Below are 25231 nucleotides of genomic sequence, written 5' to 3'. Positions count from 1 at the left end.
ATCCTGCAAGCACTGGCCCGTCTGCAGAATAAAACCCGGGCAAAGGCAGACCGAGTGCGTGGCCACGCAGGAAGGGCCCGTAGACGCCCCAGGGCAGAGCCTGACCAGTAGATGGGGCCTCCCAACCTCAGGGCCACTGCCGATCAGGACCAGCACGGCAGGGCTGGGTCACATGCCCGTCCACTGCCCCGAGGGCATCCCTGCTGTGGGAGCGGAGACAGCCGCACCTCGGAGGAAGGCAAACCAGAGGTGACAGCCACCGCAGGGACCCTAAGAAATCGGCCCTGGGCCCCCAGCCCCGAGGGCACACCACAGGGTCCTGCTGCATGTGTCCTGGCTCCTAGGACCAAGGACGGCCATGACCGCACAAACCACATGGCTTCCTGGAGGTGCCGCGGGAGCCCAGGCCCAGTGGGCCCTGTCCCAGATGCTGCCCAGCCGCCTCGGGGCGGGTTCCACCCCCACGTGCACGCCCTTTGGGGGTCACAGCCTGGCCTGGCCCTGAAGAGTCTAGACTGGGCGCCAGGAACAGGTGATGAGAAGCGGTCGCTTTGTCAGGATCCCAGCACGGGGATAGTCGGAGGCCCGCGGTTTCTCCAGAAGCATCAGAGTCTCGAGTCCATCTTCTACTTCGGACTCGTTTCCCCACGTTTTCCCCACAACACGATGTCACGGCTCCAGCAAACCAGCCCGTGGCCGGCGTCCAGCGCGACCCTGAGCTCCTCACCACGCCCAGACTCCAAGTCGGACGGACCTCCTGTGCCTTCTCTGGGGTCAGGAGACCCTCGGACAACCCCTCCCGTTAGAGACACATCAGCCTCCAACCAAAATCTCCCCAGGGGCCCCGTTTTGTCCCTCCCCTGCTCCTTCCTCCCCTGGCATCTCTGTGAGGAAGCAAAGATGCTCTAACCCTGGTGGGGAGAGGAGAGTTTACAGGGAGATCCCATCTCTCCAGGAAATACAGGCTCCCCTTTGGGGCTGTGGCCTCTCTGCAGACGGGCAGCAGTGAAGACAGAGTTCCGTAAGGTGGGGCAGGGACTTGTGTGCAGCCGAGAAGAGCCGGCACACCCGCACGACAGCGCGCCCCTGCCCCGTGGCCTCGCCCGGTCTCACCCAGACCTTCACCCCGAGGCTGGACGCCAGTTTCTGATGAGCGACTTTTTGGTCACCAATTTCTCCAACCCACAGAAAATTAGAAGGTGGATGTGCAGCTAGAAAACAGCACAAAAAGAGCAGCCAAAAAAATGTTCGAGGAAAGATACAAGAAGGTGATTTTTAAAGAGAGGCACAAGATGCCAAAAAGCTGAGTAGTTTGGGATCGGCTTGCCGGTGCCCACGATCCTGCAGACGTGGGCCTCCCCCGCCCTCCCGGCACAGGATGGGGTCAGGGCCTCCGCCCCGAGCTGGCTCCCAGGGGTTTAAATGGGTTTCCGTGTGCCGTCTAAGAATGCCAGGAGGACACCCACCACGTACGAAGGCACACCTGGCTCTGCTCCGGGGCTGGTTTCCTGGGTGACCCAGGCAAGGCTCACAAGCCCCCGCGGCCAAGCCCCAAACGGCCGCGATGCTGGCTCCCCCCTCCCCCTTCCAGTTCAACAGGCTGGATTATCATCCTGGAAAAGGGATGGGTCTATTTTTGGCCAAACTGAATAGAATTAAGGAAAGACATTATTTTGAGACGGAGCATAGACTTCTGTTCTCTTTTATGCCAAAAATAAGAGTCCAAGAGCCGAGCAGAGCCGGGAGCCTGCATCCTCGTGGGTGCTCAAGTCTGTGGTTTCCAGGATGAGCGTCTTGGCCAGGATACAAAAACCACATGACGCAGGGATGAGGGTGGCCAGGACAACAAGAAGCTCCCCAAAAGCTTCTGGGGGGAGAGCCAGAGCCGACCCCGCTTCCGGAGGAAGGCACAGCGACCGCCACGGGACTGGGGTCCAGCCCCACGCCGGCCGCGGGCAGGGAGGTGGCAGGCTGGGGGTTTGCTGGGACAGCCCTGGGCCTCTGGACCTGCAGGACCATCGGCGGCCTGCCTCTCCTGCGACCCTCGCAGGTTTTTTCCTGTGGGGAGGCCTCAGACCTGGAGAGCCAGCCTGGCCCCCAGCAGCCTCCGCTGGATGGAGAACTGAAGGCCTGAATTACCTGCTGGCCTGTGACCCCTCAGGATTCACACACACACACACACACACACACACACACACACAGTGAATCCAAAAGCGTTCTAGGGAAAAATGAGTGAATTTATTCGTAATTCTGGAGCAAGAGGCCCACACGTGTGTGTATGACACAGGTCTTCACTCTCCATTTTCTATCCTCAGGCAGTTTTAATGTCTGAAACTTGCATGTGAATTGCTTTTTCATGCCAATAGGGATTATCAGGGCGTGAGAGTATGGGCTATTTTCTGTTTTCTTCTTTATACTGCTGTTTATTTTTTTTTAAAGCGCCTTTTAAATGAGATAGAGGAGGACCAAGCTATTCCTACTTACTTCACTAGACCTCCCCTACCATCTGCCAACACACGTCGTAAGGGGCCTGGACCCATGTTTCTCATGCTCAGTATGAACAGCCTTTTTTTAATTTAAAAAAATTTTTTATCTATTTATTTTTGGCCATGTTGGGTCCTCGTTGTTGCGCGTGGGCTTTCTCTAGTTGCGGTGAGCGGGGGCTACTATTTGTCGCGGTGCGTGGGCTTCTCATTGCGGCGGCTTCTCTTGTTGCGGAGCACGGGCTCTAGGCACACAGGCTTCAGTAGTTGCGGCACGCGGGCTCAGTAGTTGCGTCACGCAGGCTCAGTAGTTGTGGCTCGCGGGCTCTAGAGCGCAGGCTCAGTAGTTGTGGCGCACGGGCTTAGTTGCTCCACGGCACGTGGGATCTTCCCGGACCAGGGCTCGAACCCGTGTTCCCTGCATTGGCAGGCGAATTCTTAACCACTGCGCCACCAGGGAAGCTCCCTGAACGACCTTTTTTTAAAAAACAATATACTCTCACGCAGCCCAAGCATATACTCCTGGAACCCAGTCTGGAAAGCACTGGAAACATTGTCTTAGGAAATTAAAATCTTCCTCCGAGAAAATGGCTACACAGACAGAGGTGTGTCCACTCTGCAGCTGGTCAAGAGGTTTTCACAGGCCACCATACTGGGCTGGGGCCCTACAGGGTGGGCTCGGGGACCACGGGACCCTCAGGCCTCAGCAGGAGAAGCTGAGCATCAGATGGGGCTCCCCTCGCCCACGCGGTTGTCCCGGCCCAGCCCCCAAAGGCACCGTCTGAGCAGGGAAGGGAAGGCGTGAGACCACCATCCCACGTGCAGGGGAGGGGCCGTGCTCTGCGGCCCACGCCATCCTCGCGCCCCATCAGGCACACACGGCACCACTCAGCGGGAGGGCAGACGGGGGAGAGGCGCTGAACTGCACCCCAACGCTGTGCTCACACAGAGCCTGGCCGGGCTGCAAACACCCGGAGCCCAACCTCAGAGGCGCCTGTGACTGCTGCCCCCGCGAGGGCTCCAAAGAACCACCACCGCCACTGCTGAGAACAAGCGGACTCGTGCCACCCCCTCCCCAGGCCGCGTGTCCCCGGCGGAGCCAAAGTGCCAGCTGCGACCGAAAGGGCTCCTGGGTCGCCTTCTGCAGGGGTCAGGAACCGTCGCCCCCAGATGGAGCGCAGCGGCCTCTCAGAGACAGCTCCGTGGCGGGCGAAGGGGGCAGTGACCCAGTGGGTACCTGTGCCGGGGGACCTGATGGCCTCAGGCTCGTGGTGGGGGGAGGTTAACGTACTAAGGAGCACACTGATGCCCCCCCCCCCGCTTGAGAGAAACATAGTAAAGGCAAGGACCGATAGGAAGATGCAGCGAAGGGCATTCTGATCACTCGGTTAACCTGCGATGAGCCCAGGGGCCACCAGTTAAATGTCCTGACCGCCAGTTGCCACTGCGCGAGGGAACTCAGCCGGAGGAGGGGATTCTGCTGCCCCTATCTGTCGCCAGAGGGAAGGTGCAGTGTCCCCGGGAGGAGGCACGGGACGAGTAAATGACAGCTTGGCTGGTCCACTTCCAGGCCCTGAGCCCACCCCCTGGAGGCTGAGGCTGAGGAGGCTGGCCCTGCTCTGAGTTCTCTGGGTCCAGGGTGCTCACATCCTCTGCCCCCCCCCCCCACAATGGGCCACCATCAGCACAGACACCCACCACGCAGGAAAGCCGGTGCGGGCGCCCAGGGGAGAGAAGGGTGAGGTCCGGGAGCGCAGGTGGGGGCCACGTGGGGTGGGAAGGGGTGGGGGCCGGACCGGGCACAAGCGGCCCTCAGCCGAGGCCTCAGACCCAGGGCGGGGCCTGCTCGTCTCAGCATCTGCGAACCGTGCGAAGCAGCCCTGGAAAGGCCCCCCTTTCACTCCACACGGAGCGGCTTCGGGCCCCGGACGTGGAGCGGAGCAGGGCAGGGCTGGCGGGTGAAGGGGTTACTGGAACGGGAAATGTCACTGAGGCTCAAAGCTTCCAAGGATCCAAGGCTGAGCTGGTGCCCCGGCGGGCTTTCCTGGACGTGTGGCCCAGCAGCCCAGACGCCCTTCCCCTGGGGCCCAAAACGGGCAGAGACGACCAAAGGGAAGGGAGCATCGTGCTGGGCCGGCCCGGGGCCACGCGGAAGGAAGGCGGGAGCTCCTGACACGTGTTGGGGAGCGTCCGGCCTCCTCTGGAAGCGGCCGCCCATACTCCTCGGGCGCCAAGGAGACAGGCGAGGGGGCAGCCTGCTACCTGGAGTAGGTGGGGGGCACCGTTCCCCCCACCAGCCGGAGAAGCCCGGAGGGCCCGCCGGCTGTCCGAGCCCCGGCGTCTGCTGCGAGCCCAGGCCTCTGCAGGGAGAGGACGGTGCAGACGGAGGCTGTCATGGAGATGACCCAGCGCCCCAGGGACAGGGAGCCGAGGGCTCGGTGACAGCATGCAGTCTGGCTCCGCCGCGGCGATGACGGCGTGGACACGGCCAGCTGTCGCCGCCCACTTCTCCTCCCCACGGTCCCAGATGGCGCCCGCTTCTCCCTGAGGCATCCAGCAGGCCCTGCCCAGCCCCCGCCCCCAGCCACCACCACGGCCACAGGCGCCGAAGGAGCAGAGGGTGCGCCCCTCCCGACGGGAGCCAGCGGCTCAGGACCAGCAGCTGTCTGGTGCAGACATGCCCTCCTTTGTCGCAGTTTCTCCAGATTCTGGAACTCGCTGCTGCGGACTTTCTGGGCATCTGCAGCCTCGGGTCCCCACTGGCCGAGGGAAGGGAGGCATCTCACGGACGCCAGGATATGGCGTTAAAGAGTCCTGAGACCACCCAGACCGCACACCTAGCCAGGGGCTCGCTGGGCTACAAGGAGAGGCACGGACATCAGCCATGCGGGTGAGGAGGCGTGGCTGGAGGTGGGGCCGCAGGACAGTGCGGGCACCCCGCACAGACACTGCTGACCACGCGGCCTCTTCCATGCACATAAACAGCCCGAGGGCTGCAGCACCGGGACCACCCATCCCACAGACAGGGGGATTCAGTGTATGTACTCAAGGAACAATCCCCTCCCCTCAAGGGGTCTATGTTCTAACATGGGAGACTGAAGATAAACAATCGATGGGGATAACAAATGGAAAAGTAGAAAAAATGGCAAGATTGTAGCCTCAGATGTATGGACAATTATGTTCAAGTAAATGGATTAACATTCCAATTAAAAAGCAGGCATTTTTCAGGCTGGATTTTAAAAAGCAAGAGTCAACCATGTGCTATTTATAAAGATACCACTTCCCACTTAAATGTACAGAGGTGAGAGGTTAAGGGTGGAAAACGGTTGCTCACACAAGCACCAACTAAAGAAGCAGGAAGCCACATTAACATCAAAGGAGACTTTAAGCCAAGGAACATTATCAGACATTTCTTAGGGATAAAAGGTTCAAGTCATCCAAAGGACACAGCAGTAGCAAATGTGTATGCAGCCAAAATCAGACCAAATATATGAAGCAAAACCAACAGAACGAAAGGAGGAAACAAACTCACCAACAGAGCTATAGATTTCATCATTCCTCTTTGTCACTGATAGACAGAAAAAGAGAGAAAACATGAAACACTGACATCAGGAGTAAAACTGAGGCATCACTACAGACACTGAAAGAAAAATAACCACTTTATGCCAACAAACACAACAACTTGGATGAATGGGATAAATTCCATTCCTTGAAAGACACAAATTACCAAAACCAACACGAGAAGAAATGGAAACTCTGAATACCCCATATCTATCAAAGAAAGCGAATTCGTCATTAAAACCTTCCCACAAAGAAAATTCCAGGCTCAAATGGCTTCACTGGTGACATTTAGCAAACATTTAACAGAGAAATAACACCAACCTCACACAAACTTTTTCAGGAAACAGAGGAGGAGGGAACACCTCCAACCCCTTTTATGAGGCTGGCATAAACCTGATACCAAAACCAGACAAGGACATCACAAGAAAAGAAAATCTAGACCAATATTCCTAGTGAGTATAAATGTAAAAATCATGAAATATTAGCAAATGGAATTCAGCAATATCTAAACATGACCCTAACAATGTGAGACTGGAATACTGTTCCAAAGTCAACCAGTGCAGTTTAACACATTGGCAGAATAAAGGAGGTTATCTCCACAGATACAGAAAAAGCATTTGGCAAAATTCAACAACCATTAATGACTTAAAAACAAAAAACTCAGCACACTACGAAAAGAAGGACACTTCCTCAATCTGATAAGGGAATCTTTGAAAAAGCTCAGCTGACATCATACTTTTTTTTTTAATTTTAATTTTTTTTTATTTTTGGGTCTTCGTTGCTGCATGTGGGCTTTCTCTAGTTGCAGCAAGCGGGGGCCACACTTCGTTGCGGTGCGCAGGCTTCTCATTGCGGTGGCTTCTCTTGTTGTGGAGCATGGGCTCTAGGTGTGCGGGTTTCAGTAGCTGTGGCACGCGGGCTCTAGAGCGCAGGCTTAGTAGTTGTGGCGCACGGGCTCAGTAGTTGTGGCTCACGGCCTCTAGAGTGCAGGCTCAGTAGTTGTGGCGCACAGGCCCAGTTGCTCCACAGCATGTGGGATCTTCGCGGACCAGGGCTCGAACCCGTGTCCCCTGCATTGGCAGGTGGATTCTTAACCACTGCGCCACCGGGGAAGTCCCTGACATCGTACTTATTTGTGAAATATTGAACACTTTCTCCCTAAGATCAGGAAAAAGGCAAGGATGTCTGCTCCCACCACCTCTCTTCAACCTTGTGTTGGATGTCTAGACAGGATGAAAAGGCATAAAGTTGTAAAAAGGAAGAAATACATCTGTCTTTTATTCACAAGTGACATAGAAAACCCTAGGAAATCTAAAAATAAGACACTAGAATAGGCGTGTTCAGCAGGGTTTTAGGATACAGTCAATATGCAACAACTTATTTTTTAAAAACGTAAAATATGTAGGGATAAGTTAAAATATGTGCAGTCCCTGCACACTGAAAACTATGAAGCCATGCTGACAGAAATCAAAGACCAGAATAAATGCATGGCATGCCATGTTCATGGACTGGAAAACTCAAAATGTTAAGAGGTCCATTCTTTTTTAACTGACCAACAGTTTCATGCAATCCCAATCAATATCTCAGCCAGCTTATTTTAGGAATTGACAAACTGATTCTAAAATATACATAGAAAGGCAAAGAATCTAGGATAGTCAAAACAATTTGGAAAAAGAACAAAGTTGGAGGGCAAACATATCAGCTTTCAAGACCTATTTTAAAGCTACAATAATCAGTACAGTGTGGTATTGGTGTAAAGATAGAGAGAGATCAATGGAACAGAATAGAGTCCAGAAATAGGCCCACGATTATAAGTTCAACTGACTCTCAAGAAAGATGCCAAGGAACTTCAATGGGGGAAAGGATGGTCATTTCAACAAGTGGCTCTGGATCAAACAGACATCATATGGCAAAGCAGAAGGAAGAGGAAGAGGGGGAAAGAGGGAAAGGAGAGGAAATGGGGAGGAGGAGGGAGGGAGGGAGGGAGGGAGGAATGGGGGGAGGAAAGAAGAGACAGAACCTTGGCCCTTACTTCCTATCAATACAAAAATCAACTTGAAATGGGGCATAAACAAAATTAACAGCTAAAAAAAACCCATAGAAGTTCTAGAACAAAGGGAAAAAAATCTTTATGACCATGAGTTAGGTAAATATTTCCTAGAAAGGACACAAAAGGAACAAACCATAAAGGAAGAAACTGATGAAAAACTGGACTTCACCAAAATTAAAAACGTCTCCTTTTCCAGAATCACCATTAAGAACTGAAAGGGAGTGATACGAAATGCAGCACTGGTTCCCACCTCCCAGCACATGACTAGATTGGCTGTCAAGGGATACAGGGAAACTTCCTGGGGTGGTAGAGAGACTCCACACTTGACTGCAGTGGTGGTTATACGACTATATACATCTGTCAAAACTCATTGAATCACATCCTTAGAATTGATTAATTTTGTTTTATGTTAATTACACTTCAATAAAACTGATTTTAAAAACTAACTCTATTTCTATGTACCAGCAACGAAAAAATCTAAGAACAAAACTATAAAAATAATGCCACTTATAACAGCATCAAATAAACATAAAATACTGGGCAATACATTTAATAAAAGATGTACAAGACCTGTTTACTGAAAACTGCAACCGATTGCTGAGAGAAACTAAAGCAGACCTAAATAAATGAAGAGACATACCATGTTCATGGATTGAAGACTCAGTATCACTAAGATGTCCATCCTCCCTAAAACTGATTTGTAGATTTAATACAATCCCAATCAAAATATCTGCAGACATTTTCGTAGAAATGGGCAAGCTGATTCAAAATTTGTAAGAAAATACAAAGGATCTAGAATTGCCAAAATAAATGTGGAAACTGAACAAGGTTGGATGATGTACGCTACCTCATTTCAAGATTTACTATAAAGCTACAATAACAAAGATGGTGTGTCATCAGTATAAGGAAAGACAAAAAGAGACTCCAGAAATAAACTTACATATGTAGATCAACTGACTTTTGACAAAGTTGCCGAAGTAATCCAGCAAAGAAAGAAAAGTCTCTTCAAAGAATGGTGCTGAAATAACTGGGTATCCACACAGGGAAAAATGAACTCCCCTGCCTCACACTCCACACAAAAATTAATTTGAAAGTTATCCTAGACCCAAACTTGACGTTAGGGTAAACAAGGATTTCCTAGACAAGACACAGAAATGACTAATCAAAACAGGCACTAATCAAAACACATCCATCCAAGGACTTGAATCCAGAATGTTTAAAGAACTCTTACAACTCGATATTAATGACACACACACAACACAAAATGGGTGAGAGACTTGAACAGTCACTTCACACAATAACTGCACAAAGGGCCAATCAGCAAATGAAAGAGTCATCTACAGCCTTAGTCATCAGGGAAATGCAGATATTCCTAAGACCAAACTTTCTCTTTGTTTATTTTGTTCATCACGTTTGGAAATGCCCCTCATCTGCCAACATAAGAGGCATAATTTTTGGATAACTGTATAGTCCTCCACAGCAACCGATGTGGCCACACCTGCTGGACAGATCCTGCAGAGCCTCTGCAGTACCAGCTAGACACCCTCTGGCTAGCAGATGCCTTTACCCCAGACCCCATGAGCACCCCCAGGACCCAGCCAGAAAGGAGAGCAGGGCTGGGCCGCGTCTGCCCCCGGCATGCTCCATTAACAGTCCCTGGAGGAGATGGCAACACCCGTCGGTCACAATACCCCCAGCTGGGGCTGGTCTAAGCACACCCACATTGACTCCTCCCTTGTCTCTTTCTGTGCAGTTTAGTTAAATCCAACAAGCATTTATTGAGAGCTTCTTAGGTGCCAGGCCCTGTGGAGTCCAGAGTGAACACAAGGCAGCCCCGCCACCGTGCCTCTTCCAGAAGTGGAGAAAAACCCCTAGAGAAGGTGTCTCTGCACTGGCCTGGGTCCCATACCAGGGCCACCCACCCAGGGCCGCCCCACCCGGGACCAGCACACCAGGACCACCCCATCCAGGACATCCATCCAGGGTCACCCACCCAGGGCCACCCACCCCAGGCCCCCAACACCAGGAGGCCCAGGGGCAGAGGCACAACCCATCTCAGAACTGCCCCCACCTCACTCCCTTTGACGCCTGTCCTGCGGGAGCGCATCCTTTGTTCGTTGACAAGATGGAAAGTGAGTGCACTTGGGAGAGAAGGAACTGCTGATGGACGTGTAATTAACAAACCTTCTGAACCTTTCAATTAACACATCTGCAAATGAGTGAACCTGCGTCCTCTGGAGCATTGCTTTTTTTTTTAAATTAAAAGCAACTTGAGTTCATTTTGTAAAGACTTCTTGAGATTCCACTGGACACAGCCCCGTAGGTCCAAGGCCAGACCCACCCCACCTAGCTCCAGGTGACCACTGCCCCCTTGGCCCTCTCAGCCCACAGTGCTCTCACTCCAAGGCTGCATACACGGGGCCCGAAGACGTGTGTCATCCCTGGGGGAGGGCGGGCAGGACAAGTCCCTGCCCTTGGAAGTGATAAGCCCCAAATTAAGCTGTGCTGAACAAACCTTGCCTCCCAGCCCGATGTACAGCTCTGCGACCTGCCGCCTGTGGCTCTGACCTTCCCTGCAGCTCGGCACGGAGCCTCCGGCCTCAGAGCTAGTAGACACAGCCCGTGCGGGCTCCAGGCCTGCCTGTGTGCATGAGACGGCCATTCCTAACCTGCAGCTCCTGCAGACTGGACGCTCCAGTGGGAGGGACGTGGGTCTCCACGCCCCCGCCATCCCAGCAGAGAAGGGGGCAGGAGGCAGAGCCCCACACGGGGTCAGTCGCCAGCCTTGCCTCCCCACCCAAACCCTGGGCCTCGCCCCACGTCCAGGGCTTCCCCTGCAAGAGACCATGGGGTCCTTCAGAGACGGAACCTCCCAGGGCCTCGACGACTCCAGCCACTCCTTCAAGACGCAAGGAAACAGAACATCGGCGGCAGCAGCCCACGAGGGCTGCCCACCCCACCCCCGCCCCGGGAAGGCCAGCGCCACCACGGCACCTGCACCTTCACGGGGACAAGGGGTCCACGAAGGCGGGAGGCCAGGGCAGCACCATGTGAGCCCGGCCTCGGTGTGCACCCCCCAGGCACACACATTCACACACATGCTGGCGCTCACACGCACACCCACGTTAACCCCAGAACCCCAGGCAGAGCCCAGGTGCCCTTAGAGTTCTCAACCCTGGAGCCCCCCAAAGCAGGCGCTGGAGTTGGCAAAATGAGCCACGCGAGGCCAGGCTGTGGCGCCTGGTGCAGGAGACACTGGGGGACCTGGGGCCTGGCCTGGGGCTGACACCCACGGAGGCCAATGCTTCTCAGAGCCTCTTCCGCCCCGTCTGCACCTTTCTGGCCCCAGAAGCCTGGCCAGGGGCAGGGACTCCCAGAGGCGCTCGGGAGCGACACCGCCCGCCCCAGCCCGGCAGCTACGGCCTCCATGCACTCCGCAGCCGCAGCCACAGAAAAGCGAAGCGCCGTGTTCTCACTGCTGGGGGCGGTGTCACCCCCAGGGGACACGTGGCAACGCCTGGAGGCATGGTGAGTTGTCAGGAGCACGGAGCGGGGTGTGCTCCCGCGTCAGAGTCACCTGCTGACAGCCCCCCCCGCCCCCCCCCCCCGTGCACGGCACGGCCCTGCCCCCCGGGGGCCAGCACTGCTGCCTCTGCCCGGGTTGGAAGCGGCCCCGCTCCAGCCTCCACTCTCAGGCCTGTGGACGTCCGGGGGTCCTGCGGGCACAGCCAGGCACTGCCAGCCCCAGGACCCTCTGCGGAGGGAGGCCGCCCCGGCCCTGCATGCGGGCAGCCCATCGACCAGACTCGGCTCCAGTCAGACGTGTGTTTCGTAACCAGCCCACGTGCAAGAGCTTCCAGCCTAACTCGGGGCAGTGGCGCCCGCAGCTGCCGAAGCCCCTCCATCACATCTGTGCCCCCTTCAAACGGCCCGGGCACCGCCCTGGCCCTGCAGATGCTGCTCCGCGACTTGTCCGAACGCCAAGCTTTCTGGGCCTGTTTCTCCGAGTGACCCGCGGGCCTGACCTAAATGTTCCGACAGCCCAGAACAGAAAGCACGTCCGTCAGAGAAGGGGGAACAGAGTCAGCAAGGACGGAAGCCCAGGTCTGACTGTCCAAAGGGACATCGGCTCCTGCTGCCCAGGGAGGTGGGGTCGCCCTCTGCCTGGCCCCCCAAGGCCAGGGCCCTTGCCACCTGACACAGAAAGCACAGTTGAAGGAACAGTGTGCCCTGGGCCTTAATTCAGCAGAGTGGTCGCGCTGTCCGGGGGGAGTGAGGGCCCTGGAAGGCCTCCCTCTGAGATGTCTTACTGCTTGCCCCGAAGCGGGCCCTTCAGGAGAGTCATGGGCAGACAGCCCCCCGCACCCCGTGTTCACTCGGTGCCCGCCCTACCCAGGTGATGTCGAGTCACGTGAGATACAGGAAGGAACCTAGGAGGTAAAACCCCGCCTCGTGGGATGTTCGCTCTGGGGCCAGGGGCTGAGATGAACGCAGATGTCACAGGCTGTGCAGTACAGTTGCCAGGGTAAGTGCCCAGAAAGCAAAGCAGGGCAGGGGCCCGGTGGGTCCGCAGGCACAGCTGTAAAGTGGGTCTCCTGGGAGAAGGGCGTGCAAAGGCTCGAAGGAGACATGGCGGTCCGTGCTCTGGCCAAATCACTGCCCCACCCTGCTGCCAAAACACTTGGCCGGCTGCTCTCCTGGCCTCTGGGGGGAGCGGGCCATGCGATGCTCTGGGCAGGAGCTGTGGGCAGATGCCACACGGAGAGCCACCCCTGGGTGCTAGGTGGGCCATTGGCGTGGTAGATGCCCAGTGGAGAGCATCACCCTGGCCTCCTAGCAGAGAACGAGGGGATGCCCCTTGGGACACACTGCCTTGCAGAGAGCAGAGGCACACGCGGAGGGGCGGGGACCAGGGTGCCTGGGTGCAGGTGGAGGGGTGGGGACCAGGGTGCCGGGTGCAGGTGGAGGGGCGGGGACCAGGGTGCCTGGGTGCAGGTGGAGGGGCGGGGACCAGGGTGCCGGGTGCAGGTGGAGGGGCGGGGACCAGGGTGCCTGGGTGCAGGTGGAGGGGCGGGGACCAGGGTGCTTGATGCAGGCGGAGGGGCGGGGACCAGGGTGCCGGGTGCAGGTGGAGGGGCGGGGACCAGGGTGCTTGATGCAGGTGGAGGGGCGGGGACCAGGGTGCCGGGTGCAGGTGGAGGGGCGGGGACCAGGGTGCCGGGTGCAGGTGGAGGGGCGGGGACCAGGGTGCTTGATGCAGGTGGAGGGGCGGGGACCAGGGTGCTTGATGCAGGTGGAGGGGCGGGGACCAGGGTGCTTGATGCAGGTGGAGGGGCGGGGACCAGGGTGCCGGGTGCAGGTGGAGGGGTGGGGACCAGGGTGCTTGATGCAGGTGGAGGGGTGGGGACCAGGGTGCCTGGGTGCAGGTGGAGGGGCGGGGACCAGGGTGCTTGATGCAGGTGGAGGGGCGGGGACCAGGGTGCCGGGTGCAGGTGGAGGGGTGGGGACCAGGGTGCTTGATGCAGGTGGAGGGGTGGGGACCAGGGTGCCTGGGTGCAGGTGGAGGGGCGGGGACCAGGGTGCTTGATGCAGGTGGAGGGGCGGGGACCAGGGTGCTTGATGCAGGTGGAGGGGCGGGGACCAGGGTGCCGGGTGCAGGTGGAGGGGTGGGGACCAGGGTGCTTGATGCAGGTGGAGGGGTGGGGACCAGGGTGCTGGGTGCAGGTGGAAGGGCGGGGACCAGGGTGCTGGGTGCAGGTGGAGGGGCGGGGACCAGGGTGCTTGATGCAGGTGGAGGGGCGGGGACCAGGGTGCTGGGTGCAGGTGGAGGGGCGGGGACCAGGGTGCTTGATGCAGGTGGAGGGGTGGGGACCAGGGTGCTTGATGCAGGAGGAGGGGTGGGGACCAGGGTGCTTGATGCAGGTGGAGGGGCGGGGACCAGGGTGCTTGATGCAGGTGGAGGGGCGGGGACCAGGGTGCTGGGTGCAGGAGGAGGGGTGGGGACCTGCGTGCTGGGTGCAGGTGGAGGGGTGGGACGGGGTGCCTGGGGCCTGTAGGAGGGAGGGACACAGGCAGCCCATGCTCGGGAAGGTAGAGCCAAGGTGACTTGAAGGGCGGGGAGGGGCTGCCAAGTGGAAGAGGGCTCACGGATGGGTCTAGGGGCACTTGGAAGGATGAGGTCAGCGAGTCAGGAGACTGCAGGGGTGCAGGTGTGAATGTGTTCAAGGAGATATCTGTGACATACGAGCCAGAGACTGGACAGAACAGTCTGGAACGTGTGAAGCAGGTCCGGGCTGGAGATAAAACCGGGAGTCGCCGGCATATGGATGGTATTTGGAACTGCGAGACTGTCCGCGTGAGCGCAGCAGAAAAGGAGGGAGCGGGCAGGAGCCCCAGGTGCTCCAGCGTCACCGTGGCGGGGAGGGGAGAAGGGTCCTAAGAGGGGCCGAGAAGGAACAGCAGGGCAGTGGGCGTCCTGGAAGCTGCGGGAAGACAGGGAAGCTGGGAGGGGCCCCGAGGGTCAAGCTCTGCCGTGGGTCCAGGACAAGAGAGCTGAGAACCGGGCGTCAGACTTCGCCCCATGCAGGGGACCCTCACTAGGGCTGTGAGGCCATGGGGACAAATCCTGGCTCCTGTAGGCTCAGGGGAGCATCGCAGGGCAGGACTGGCACCTGAGAGAACAAAGTGCTGTCAAAGAGTTTTGCTGAAAATGGGGAGCAAAGGAATCAGGCCACAGCATCAAGCAAAGCTTTCTCAATACGGGAAGCATGAAGCAGGTTGTTTGTTCTCTCCCCAGCCACACATCGAATGTCTTCTGCACGCCTGGCATTCGTCTCTACCCTGGGGACACCAAAACACATGGTTCACTCCTGTCCACCCTCGGGAGCCTGTGATGTGACGAGTCAACAGTTACGAAACGTGCACTCGGCCCAGTGCACAGCTCAAGCTCAGCCCTGGAGCCCCAGGGGCCTGACCTGCAGGCTTCTCTCCTCCCGCCCAGAGCCGGTACCTTGGACAGCTCTTCCCCAGCCCCAGAACTGCCGGGTGGGAGGCTGGACACTAGTGGGGTTTTTTAAATATTCTTATAAACTTTTGATGAGAGTATAACAAACACGCAGAAAAAGTGCACATCTGACAAGCGTTCAGCTCAAACAATGGGGGACCCTGGTGCCCCCCCCCAGGGGGACATGGGCTTGACATCTTGTGGCACAGACCAGCACCTCGGCGGCTTCTGTGCTTGTCACACAAACGGAGTCAGCAGCGGGGACCCTCGCTCCCTCGGCAGCAGGTTAAGAGGTGCACCGTGTGGGGTGCAGCCATGAGGCTTTCACTCTCACGGTACAGAGGATGCACCGAAAGAAGACCCGAGGATTCACTTGTCTGAGTAACGTCGGTGGACGCTTGGTCCGGTTCCAGCTTCTGGCTACCACACGTAGTGCCGTGTGGACTCCCGTGTGTGCGTCTTTGGGCGCACGGATGTACACGTTTGGATGGGTCCCACCTAGGAATGCAATCCTGGGCTGCAGGTGTCCATGCCTCCAGCCAAAGACCAGCAGAGACAGCTTAAGGCTGCACACAGCCATGTACTGTCCGTGCAACAGGGAGAACGGGCATCTCAGCGAGAGTCAGGGTTTGGGCTCGTGTCAGTGACCTTCAGGAGGGTTCAAGCAGCACGGCCCCACACTGTCTGGAGGCTGCGTGACTTTATGATTGGGCATCTTAACCCCACTACAGAGGCTGAGAAGGAGTGAAGCAAGAGCTGCAACTGGCAAAGCAGCGGCCAGGACACAGGGAGTGTGGTCATCTGGGCCTGGACAATCGTCATGTTTCTGCCTGTGTTCCAGAAGGATTACGGAGGGGTCTTGTGTTTGTCTTGACCCACCACGGTCAGAGGGGTCTGTTGCGGGGGCTCTGTGAAATCGTTTACGTGCAGCAGGAGAATGCCAGGGCCAGCGGCGAGGTCCAGGCTAGCTCCTGGACGTCAGGGCTGTGCTCTCTCCCAGAAACGGTGCACCGCGCAGTTTCCCAAGTGGCTGTATCAATTCACACTCCCTCCCGCCTGCAGCGTACAGAGTAGGTGCACAGTAGCTACATTCAGTTAAACGAATGCAGTGATGGCGGACACCAGAGCCTTACGCCAGGGAGCAGTGTGACCAGCTCTGTGCTTTTTTTTTTTTTTAACATCTTTATTGGAGTGTAATTACTTTACAACGGTGGGTTAGTTTCTGCTTTATCACAAAGTGAATCAGCTATACATATACATATATCCCCATATCTCCTCCCTCTTGTGTCTCCCTCCCATCCTCCCTATCCCACCCCTCTAGGTGGACACAAAGCACCGAGCTGATCTCCCTGTGCTATGCAGCTGCTTCCCACTAGCTATCTATTTTACATAGAAAAGATCATTATCTCCCAGTAACGGTGAGCACACCTGGCACCCAGATCTTGGTTTCTAACACCTTCCCCAGTAGAAGGACCAGGGCTCCTTGGAGAACTGGCTGATTCTACGGTTGGGTCAGGGAACATACATGATGAGCCTAGAGCATCTTCTAATCGCAGAAAGTAAGGAAGTGCTCAGAGAGAAGCAAAGGCAGAAAACAGTGAGGACAGCAGGCCAAAGGGACACAGGAGCCAACTGAAGAGCTTCCAATAGCTAAAGCTGGACGATTTGAGCAAAAAATAAATAAACAAAACACAATGGTATTGGATCATAATGCAAAGTATAAAACAAATATCCATGAGTCCATATGGGTTCAAATGAATGACTGAATAACAAAGTAAATGGGAAGAATACACAAATCTTCTGTGCAGAAGAATTCCAAATAATTTTATGTAACTACCTTCCTCTAAAGGAGGTGGACCTTAACCCCCCCCCCACCCTTTAAGTGTGGGCAGTGCAGTGTAACTTCCTTCCAAAGAGCACAGTGTGCACAGGGGTGGGGAGGGGGGGCGAGTAACCTGACAGTGGAGACCCCTGACAGACAGGACAGTGTGGATGGGGGGGGGGGGCGGTGGAGAGAGTAAGCTGACAGCGGAGACCCCTGACAGACAGGACAGTGTGGATGGGGGGGGGGGGGCGGTGGAGAGAGTAACCTGACAGACAGGACCTCGGCCAGGTGATCAAGGTCAGCAGCAGCAGCACTAAGTCGTGCTGAGAGTACATACCTTGACAGGACGTGACGAGAAGGGCACTTTTCCTATGGTTTTCCTCCCAAAGACCCATAACCCAAGTCTAACCATGAGAAAAACCTCACAAATCCCAGCTGAAGGATATTCTGCAAAATACCCGACCAGTTATTCTCAAAACTGTCAAGGTCATCAAAAGAAGGAAAGTCAGGGCTTCCCTGGTGGTGCAGTGGTTAAGAATCCACCTGCCAATGCAGGGGACACGGGTTCGAGCCCTGGTCTGGGAAGATCCCACATGCCGCAGAGCAACTAAGCCTGTGCGCCACAACTACTGAGCCTGCGCTCTAGAGCCCGTGAGCCACAACAAGAGAAACCGCAATAGTGAGAGGCCCGCGCACTGCGATGAAGAGTGGCCCCCACTCGCCGCAACTAGAGAAAGCCCTCGCACAGAAACGAAGACCCAACACAGCCAAAAATAAAAAATTAATTAATAAAAAAAAAAAGAAGGAAAGTCTGAGAAACTGTCACAGCTTACAGGAGCCTAAAGAGGGACAACTAAATGTCATGTGGGATTCTGGGTGGGATCCTAGAACAGAAAAAGGATATTTAGTAAAAACAAGTCAAACCTGAATAAACTACGACTTCAGTTACTGAGCGATTTCACATGTCACCTTGACTGGCCCTGGGCACCCAGATTAAAGTGTTCTGGGTGTGTCTGTGAGGGAGTTTCCGGATGAGATTAGCAGTTGAACCCGGGACCCAGTAGGGTAGGTGGCCCTCCCAGCTGTGGGTGGGCGTCAACCAGGGCCCTGAGGCCTCAACAGAGCAGAAGGCGGAGGAAGGAGGGAGGCCCCCCTCTCCTGCCGCCCTGCTGAGCAGGGACCCCTGGTCTCATCCTCTCCTGCCCTCAGGCTGGGACCACACCATCGGCTCCCCGGGGTCTCAGGCCTTCAGACTCGCCCTGAATCACTGCACAGGCTCCCCCGGGGCTCCAGCTCGCACACGGCAGGTTGTGGGACTTCTTGGCTCCATAGCTGCCTGAGCCAATTCCTCTTAATAAATCTCCTTAAATACATGTATGTAAGCACGTGTGTGTACACACACACGCACACACGCACACACACGCACGCACACACACACGCACACACACGCGCACACACGCACTCACGCACACACATGCACACACGCACACACCCACGCACGCACACGCACGCACACACCCACGCGCGCGCACACGCACACGCACGCACGCACACACACGCACGCACACACACCCACGCGCACACACACGCACACACACACACGCACACACACGCTATTATTCTATTGGTCTGTTTGTCTAGAGAACCCTGACTAGTACAACTATGTCTCACCACTGGTTCCCTAGTTATGACAAAGGTACAATATTAACGTTAGGGGAAACTAGCGTGGGGTATATAAGAACCCTCTGTACCACCCTCAGAACTTTTCTGTAAAGCTAAAATGTTCTAAACAAAGTTTACTTTAAAAAAGTTTTTTAAAAGTAATAGATATTTTGTATGTATTCAAGTACGGATTGGAAGGCGATACGAAAAAGTGCAAATGGTTGTTATAATAGTGGTGAGATTACATAAGACACTGAAAGTCTTAATATTTTTCTTGTCCCTTTCCGTTATATAATAAAAAGCTATAAAGGAAAAAAGGATCATCTGGCAACAGTGTCTGGCAGCTAGATGGGCAGCCGTATAATCTATCATCCAAACTGGGACACGTCTAAGAGCGAAAGGAGACACTATTAATAATGATGCCTGCTCACCGGACAGGAGGGGATCCACGGGTGCACGGCCACGGTGAGGATGCAGTAGCCGCAGGCTCACGCCCGCTGATTCCCTTAAGGTCAGTGACCCTGGAGAGGAGCCCAGGGCAGCGTCGGGTGCGGGGAGGCTGAGGTCGTTGGGGGGCAGCCTGGGACAGCAGGAGTTGACCCCAAATTCTCGGTCCCTCCCACCACTTCCTGCTCTGATGGTTCACACCCCCGGCACCAGCACAGGGTCTGCGCCAGGCCCAGCTCCGGGGGCTCTTTGTCGGCTAAGCCCCTTCCTTTCGGCACATTCCAAGTGCTGTGGGCTCTGGGAAGGGAGCCTCGGGGTCCACACAGCTGAGGGTCCACCGCCCGACTCTAGTTCCACGGGGCACAGCGCCCGGGCCTCCCTTCTCCGCTTCGTCCCCAGACGCCCGGGCGGCAGCCACGCACCCCACGCTGCCCACCCGCTGCTCCGTCTCAGCTGCCACTGCCCACAGCACCGGGCAGATCTGCCACCGGGCAGGGCTGTGCCAGCCCATGCACAAGCCCATGGACGCTGGGGCCCAACCCTTTCTTCAGCGCGTGATTGTTTTACGCCCCCTTTTCTTTGCATCTTCCCTCCTTTCTGTCTTATCTTCCTCCTTTTCTCCTCTCTCAGTCCTGTGCTAACTTTGCAAATTATCCTTTCTGCCTGAGGAGCTAAAATATGATTTCAGAAACACAAGAGGACCCTGACACGGAGAAAAAGAAAAAAGGAAAGAATCGGGGACAATGCAAACAAACATGACCCCGGGACAGCCACAGGGGGCTCCTGGAACAGTGCAGCGCGGGCCCGGGATCTGAGCCACCCCCGAGAGTTACCAACTCCCAGAACAAGGACGTGATGTGTGTCGCTTTACGCCGCTACGTTCTGGGGCAATGTGTTAAGCGGTCATAGATAACTGATCCGGCAGCCGCCAGCGGGAACTGAGACCCCAGGGACAGCCCCCCAAGGACACCCCCCCCCGGGACACGACTCCCGCGGGGGCTTCCACCAGCCTGAGGCCTCTAAGCCGTCACGAGGCACCGTGAACGGGAAGCCACCAAGCACGTTCCGGCTCTGCAGGTGGCACGTGGAGCAGGGGACCCACCCCCACTGGGCCCTGTCCAGATTCCCAGGTCACAGAATCTTGAGAAATGATAAAAATGGTCGTTGCTAAGTCACTAAGTTTGGGGGGTTTTTATTACAGCAATAAATAATAAAACAGTGTCCGGTCTGAGCTACCGGGACCAAGACCCCGCTCCTGGCTCCCAGGGCCCGGGCGCTCCGGAAACGGGCCCAAGTCCGATGCGGGGCCCGGGAGGACGGCACTGAGCACCTCGGACCCTGCTCGGGGCGGGGTGGGGGTGTTCCTGGTGCCCGAGAAGGCTGAGCGTCCTGCCAGGCCTAACAGACTCACAGACACACGAGCGCAAAGCTGCCCATCTCTGGCTTCGGTGACAAGCCCCGCCTGGTGCGTGTGAAGGAAGAGCGCGATGTGAGGGCAGAGACCTGCCAAGTCAGCGTTTAAACACCAGCAATCTGAATGTGCTCAGCTCCTATTTTTAATAAACTGGGGGCGACGCTGACTCTCACCCACATCATCTCCTTGGCTTCACGACTTAAAGAACACCAAGCCGGGTCTGCACAGCGCCGACTGGGGCCACGCCTGCGCGGGCCGCGTGCTGGAGGCCACCGCAGGCTCCCGCGTCACACCGGGGGACGTGGAGGGTGGGGACAAATGACCCATGTGGGGCTGGACGGAGCCACACTGATCTCGGTCAGCTGCCTTGGTTTTTAGATAATAGATTTCAGGTCAACGGGCAAAACAGTTTTTGGGGCTTCCCTGGTGGCACAGTGGTTGAGAATCTGCCTGCCAATGCAGGGGACACGGGTTCGAGCCCTGGTCTGGGAAGATCCCACATGCCGCGGAGCAAATAGGCCCGTGAGCCACAACTACTGAGCCTGTGCGTCTGGAGCCTGTGCTCCGCAACAAGAGAGGCCGCGATAGTGAGAGGCCCACGCACCGCGATGAAGAGTGGCCCCCGCTCGCCGCAACTATAGAGAAAGCCCTCGCACAGAAACGAAGACCCAACACAGCCAAAAAATAAAGAAAGAAAGAAAGAAGCTTTCATTTAAAAAAAAAAAAGTTTTTGATGAAGCAGGCTTCCCAGTTTTTAAAAATAACAATAATTTTATTAATTGTAGCTTCTCCCAAATTGTCTCCAATTTTTTTTTTTTTTTTTTTTTTTGGTCTCCAATTCTGAGCCTTAAAATCATTCAGCACGCTGGCCCCAGCCAGTGTCTGGGGAAGAGAGGGGAGCCCAGCGTGTTCTGCAGGGCGCTGGTCAGCGTGCGCCCACCTCCCAGGCGGGAAGGAGGCCCCAGAGAGGAGCCATCGTGGACGGCGTGTTGACCCGACCCGGGGGACAGGAGCAGGGCTGGAGGGGGCGTGCACACAGCTTGCGGGAACAGCCAGGCTCAGCACTCACCAGACCCTCACCGGCCCGTAGAAACACTGGTTACCAAAGCCTTATTTCTACCTAGAGTTATACAGAGATAGCAGAGTGAGGCAGGTAGGAAGAAACCCAAAGTTCTACGTCTTTTTCAAATGAGGAGGAAGAATCTGATTGGGAAGGAAAAATGACACCAGGTAGAAGGCCTGGTCCCACACTAAGGTGAACGAACATCAAATCTGGTTCTGAGCTTCCTACTGACAGGGGAATCGGGACCAGGGCCACGGAGCACAGACCCTGAACACAGGGACCACTGGGCTCGCGGGGGCCCGCAGGGCTGGCCGGGCGCCCCCTAGGAAGGTCCCACCTGGGGTGGCCTAGAACAGGGGACACCACATGGCACATCCCGGGCGTGGGGCTGGACTCTCAGTGCAGCCAGGACAAGAGGACACAGCAACCAGAAGGGGGGTGTCTACACAGCCTGGAGCCACCTGCCTCTGGTAGCGCGTCCTCTGCCTCATCTGGGTTAGAATCAGAGGACATTACTGAGTCCTAGTCATCGCAAAGGAAGAAGTTCAGGCTGTAGCGTCAGCTGAAAATGCAGGATACAAAATGCTACTGATGTTCTGGGTACGTGTGTAGCAGGCAACGCCAGAGAAAAAGAATGACACAGAAGTAAGAACAAAACTAAATGAGATGCCTCTGCAGGAAGAGCCAGCCCGTCTCCAGACGAAGGGCGAGCAGTAGCTTTGGAAACTCCCACCCATCGCCAATACCGTTGCCATGGCCCCGCGGAGCGCTGGGGCAGGCGGCCCCCTGCTGCTCTCTGTGCATCGGGCCAGTGCCTTGGGGACCACGCCCCGTGGGTTCCCACTCCCACTCCACCATCCGCCTGCTGGGTCCTCGCTAAGCCCTCCCACCCAGAGTGTGTCCTCTCCGTGTCCAGCACACTGGCACCGTCTGGGGCCGGATGGGAACGCGGACCCCGAGGCCCCACCCCGAGACCCGCTGAATCAGAATCTGCATTGTCACAAGGTCCCCAGGGGACTGGGGGCCCCTGACAGTTTGGGAGCTACTGTGAGCTGCCCCGACCCTGTTCCGAATAACTGCTTGTCCGTGGCTTTGCCTCCCTCAGACCATCTTGGGGCCTTGGGAGGCTCCATCCTCAAAGAGAAGCCCTGAACAAAACTTACCTCCAATGCATCCTTGCATTACTTCTCAACTGGAAGGATGGGTGGTTAAATTTTTAAAAGAAAATCAACTTATTTTTAGCATTATAAAACACAGCCAGATGGATAGATGTGCAGAGCTGACATTTGTTACATAAAAAAGTACGACAGTGGGTCCCAAGTCCATCCCAGACCAGCCTCGTCAGCCACAGGAACACAGCAAACTCAGCGCCACCCAACGGCCCCGCCGGGACACCTGGCACTGCATGTGGGAACCCAGGGAATCCAGGAGCAGGGGAGCAAGGCCAGCCAGGACCACACGCCTCCTCCCCACCTTGAACCCAAATGCCCACCCCTGCACCGGGGGCCTCTGCACCGTTGCTGCCAGCTGGTAAAGGAACCCAGGGTCTGCAGCCACGAGGCTGCTGGCCACCAAGGCCCCCGCGTTGCAGGGGACGGGGTGTGAACTGCCATCAGCCCGAGCCTGGGCCACACAGAGAGCTGCCACCCCCATCGCCAGCCACCCCCTCTTCCCAGGGTCAGGAGGGAAGGGAAGAGACACCTATTAAAACCCAGGTCCACGCACCACTGGACAAAGACTCAGTAAACAGGGCTAGACTGTCACTTTGGAACCACGGCCCCATCAGCACGATCGGGTCAGCCCCCCGTGTGCTCAGCACCGCTCTCCGCTGCCCGTGAGCCCTGGGCACACGATGGGGAAGAGTGGGCGTAAGCACCGTGAAGTCACCGAGTCCTTGTTGGCAGGTGACACGACCGACCACCCAGGAAGCCTGGGAAAATCAACTCAAACACCATGAGGACTAACGGGAGCCTCAGCACAGCAACCACACGCGGGACGGATATTTTTCCAAGTTAAGCTTTCCTTCATACCAGCACTAACCAGGGTGCAACGTGATGGCTGCAAAGATCTCGTTCACAATTCGACCGAAACAGGCAATGAACGCACCCAACCTAAGCAAGAGCAGGACCCACGGGAGGAAACCGTTCTCACTGTGGCCAGCTTGAGTCCAAACTGACCAAAATTTGCAATATGAAAAGTGAAACCACAGAAGTACTAGAAGAAAGTGCAGGTGCAGGTTTATAAGTTGAATGAGTATCACTTGTGCTTGGTGTAACAGGGCACCAAGGCCGGAAACTGCCAGAAAGGAAGATCTGAATGAATCTGACCACACAAAAACTAAGCACACCCACACGGAAAAAAACTAGCAACAGAGAAAGATAAATGACTGCTCCGGGGCATGCCATTATATACTGGGAACCGTGAAAAGAAACCGGGCAGCAAACATCCCAACAGGAAGCGCAGGTCAGGGGTAAGAGCTGGCAATTCAGGAAAGAAGAGCACAAACGCCCCAAACATGGAAAGAAAAACATTACCAACCTCACTGGTAACCAAAGAGACTCGGAGCACTAATACAATCTTTCTACCTTTCAGACGGTCCAAAAATAGACCCCACTAACACCCAAAGGTGGTGAGGATCGGAGAAAGAGGCCTTCCGTGCGCTCTGAGAGCCGGCAAACAGGATCTCCCTCCTGGCCAGCCACACCGGACACAGGCCTCCCTCTTCCTCTCTCCTCTGGCCCCTCCTGCCGCTCACTGTATTTATTCATGTTTCCTTGTCTGCTACTGGTCTCCCCACCTCCTCCTTCATCTGGGTACCCCGCACCTGCAGCAGCCACATCCATTTGGTCACCACCATGTAACAACCGTCCAGGACAGCCATGTCTTGTGCCGGGACTGCCCATCTCCAAGGGAGCTGGCCAGCGGCACCAAGCCACTCTATGTGCACACTCTTCTGACCCGTCGATGTCATTCCTAGGAAATTATCCTAAGGAAATAATGTCAAGTGTACAAAGATGAACATACAAGGATGCTCACTGGTAAATTGTTTACGTACTGGTGCCTGAGCTCCAGCGCCCCCCAACTTCACCCCAACAAACTCAACCTGAATTTCCAGGGGAGGCATCCACAGTTTTTAAGAGCATCCTTTGAGTCTAGTTCACAGGGTTGAGAACCACTATTGTAAATTTAGCCAACAAAGGATGCTGTAGATCTATAAGACGGTCATGACACGCTGCTAAGTAAAAAACGCAGGTTAAGACAAAACCGTATACGGAGCATGATCCCATTTCTGTATCAAAGACATAAAGACTGTTTCTACATGGCTGATGTGTGAGTACATTCCTAGAAGAAGGCTGCGGCAGAGTACGCTAATAGGTCTCAGTGCTGAAATTACTGATGTCTTGGTTTTCCTATATAGGACAATTTTAGCAAAGTCTTAAACTCTTTCACAAATTTATACCCTTTAATAATGCTTCTATAATTAAAAAAACAAAGGTTTTATAAATTTTGAAAAAGGTTATGAGACTCTGGTAGCCCCGTGTCCCACCTTACTGCCCACCCCACCCAACACACCCAGGCCGGGCGTTCCAGCCCTCGAGGGCCCCCTTATTTCCAGTTGTCTGGGCAAAGGCAAACCTTCTCGGTGATTAGTTGCCCCCCACTAGCAAGCTAATACCATGTTAGGTTTGAGATTAGCCAGACGGCTGAGAAGGGCGGGTGCCC

The 25231-nt window shown here is 55.8% G+C and overlaps 1 protein-coding gene across 3 annotated transcripts in view; it reads right to left on the bottom strand.

The window, feature by feature from the left end:
- The window catches only part of STK32C (serine/threonine kinase 32C), an 84528-nt gene that overhangs the window by 55477 nt on the left and 3820 nt on the right, over window positions 1-25231 (bottom strand). The window contains exon 1 of one of the 3 annotated variants that reach the window (XM_059899290.1): window positions 6016-6033. The exons of the other annotated variants lie outside the window; for them this stretch is intronic. The gene's annotated coding sequence lies outside the window, so the exon portion shown is untranslated. Of the gene's footprint in view, window positions 1-6015; window positions 6034-25231 lie in introns of those variants that run through there. 3 annotated transcript variants of the gene reach the window in all.

This window comes from Balaenoptera ricei, chromosome 16, assembly GCF_028023285.1.
Source record: "Balaenoptera ricei isolate mBalRic1 chromosome 16, mBalRic1.hap2, whole genome shotgun sequence".
NCBI lineage: Eukaryota > Metazoa > Chordata > Mammalia > Artiodactyla > Balaenopteridae > Balaenoptera > Balaenoptera ricei.
Note: the sequence above shows the minus strand (reverse complement) of the source record. Positions and strands in the feature narration are given on the sequence as shown.